General features: G+C 33.6%; 1 pseudogene; it reads left to right on the forward strand.

Moving 5' to 3' along the window:
- The first annotated feature begins 1,833 nt into the window (after nucleotides 1-1,833).
- Nucleotides 1,834-2,240, forward strand: LOC111724544 (annotated as a pseudogene).
- The last annotated feature ends 317 nt before the right edge of the window (nucleotides 2,241-2,557 follow it).

Here is a 2,557-nt window from a genome sequence, read left to right on the forward strand (position 1 = left end):
GATTGCTGGGGCAATAAATATATTTGAAGGTCATGAGGAACTAAATTGAATGCAACCTCCAAATCTCTCAAATTTGAGATGAAATCTTCTCCAAACCCAATGCATACAGAGAGCAAGAAACCAAAGAAGGCAATTACCCAAAAAAACAAGCTTTCCAAGATTTTAGATTCCTAGAACTAAACTCTCTATCTTGGCTTTTGAATAGAATGAAAGTGAGATTTTTTCCCCCCCTTTTAAAAAGAAAGCTATGGAAAGGCACTAAAAAAAGCATTTCAATGATTTCTATCATATGCTTAGGAAGTTGAGCTCATTAAGAACCCTGTCATGTCAAAATCCACATTGCTAGCCACAGCAGGTTTTGTAAATTGTAGTGAACAAAAATAAATCTCTAAAGTCCTTCTAACACTTCCATTTACACAGGATTGAGAACATATACAAATATTGTACATATATTGTTGAAAATATGAAAAAATATTTTGGTGGAATTATATCAAACTACTGATAACTCCAGATTTTCTGACATCAAGATGTGTCATATAATTCTCTGACAGGGCTCATCAATATGTACCCATCTATAATGGAGTCATGTAATGAATACTATCTAATTGTCCCTATAAGATTTGAGAATCCAGAAATGAATGGCTTAAAGAGCCCAACCCATAAGTCCTGTTATTGGAACACAGGCTGAATAGCTACTAAGTTGTTTAAAGAGACTGTTCAAATTTAATAGGAGCTATTTACATTGGGTTATTCAGAGTCTTTTTAAAGCACCAAACCACATATAACAAACCCACAACCAACATCATATTTAATGGAGTAAAGATGAAAGCATTTCCACAAAAACTGGAACAACACAAGGGTGCCCACTGTTATCACTTCTAGACAACATCATACTAGAAGTCCTAGCCAGAGCAATCAGGCAAGAGAAAGAAATAAAAGACATATAAAGTGGAAAAGAAGAGATCAAACTATCCCTCTTTGATAACTATCCCTCTTTCATAAATAAATTCAGTAAAGTCTCAAGATCATTTCTATACATAGTATACTAATAAGTTCAGTAATATCTCAAGAGCATTTCTATATACTAATAACAGTCAAGCTGAGAATCAAATCAGGAACTCAATAGCAGAAAAATAAAATAAAATACCCAGGAATATACTTAACCAATGAGGTGAAAGTTCTATACAAGAAGAATTACAAAACACTGATGAAATAAATTGTTGATGACACAAACAAAAGGAAAAACATTTCACACTCATGGACTGGAAGAACCAATATTGTTAAAATATTGCTTATACTCAACGTATATTTACAGATTCAATAAAATTCCCATGAAAATACTAATGTCATTTTTCACAGAATGAGAAAGAACAATCCTAAATTTCACATGGAATCAAAAAAGAGCCCCAATAGCCATAACTGTCTTAAGCAAAAAGAACAAATCTGGAGGCATTACATTACCTGACTTCAAATTATATTACAAGGATATAGTAATCAAAACAGCATGATGTTGGTATGAAAGTAAGCACATAGAGGAATAGAACAAAACAGAGAACTCAGAAATAAAATCATACACCTACAACCAACTGATTTTGACAAAGCAGAAAAAGACAAACTAGAGAAAAGATATCCTTTTCAATAAATGGTCCTGGGGAAACTGGATAGCCATATGAAGAAGAATAAAACTAAATCCCTGTCTTTCACCATACACAAAAATTAATTCAGGATGAATTGAAGGCTTAAATGTAAGACCTGACACCATAAAATTCTAGAAGAAAACAGAGGACTTTCCCATGTAGTGGTCATGGTGCCCCAGCCTCATATTGACATCAGATGCAAGAGCCTGTGCTTCAGTAAGAAACAGAATCACTGGAGACATTCAAGCAAAGGTTGGACAACTTTTCCAGAACAGAAAGGAAACTCATGCATCAGAAAAAGTGACTAATAAACGTACTAAGAAAATATGCTGCACGAATACCAGAATCTGATCAGATAAAACAGGTTAAAGAATTTCTTGAGACCTACAATAAACTAATAGAAATCTGATTTTTTTTTTTTTGGACTGTGTTAAAGACTTCAAATTAAGAGAAATAAAACCTAAAGAGGCCACCTGTTCAGAACATTGCTCACAGAAATATTTTTAAATGATACAAAGATTATCTATGAGATTTCAGGAATATAATATTCAGCAGAATGAAGCCCTGGCAGCCAAAGCAGGACCCTTTGGCCAGCTACAGTAAAGAAGTTTTGATAGGACTTTCAAGGAAAGATCGCCAAGAGCTACTGCAGTGGAAATGAGGATTCATCTGATAGAATACCCTGAAAACAGTAGCCACCATGTTAAACCATCTCTCCTGACTGGCACATGGAAACCACCAGAGAAACAAAATTGCTATTTACCAGTAATAATCAAAATAGAAAGTATTTTGTTCAATTAAAAGAATAAGATTCAACAGCTTGGTCACTTGATTAGAAAATCAAGCCATTGTTTCTTCAGTTGTGAGTATTAATTTTAAAGCAAAATATGTGTTCAATCATGTATGAAATAGGACAAAAA

This window comes from Otolemur garnettii, unplaced genomic scaffold, assembly GCF_000181295.1.
Source record: "Otolemur garnettii isolate 467f Iridium unplaced genomic scaffold, OtoGar3 scaffold00024, whole genome shotgun sequence".
Lineage (NCBI taxonomy): Eukaryota > Metazoa > Chordata > Mammalia > Primates > Galagidae > Otolemur > Otolemur garnettii.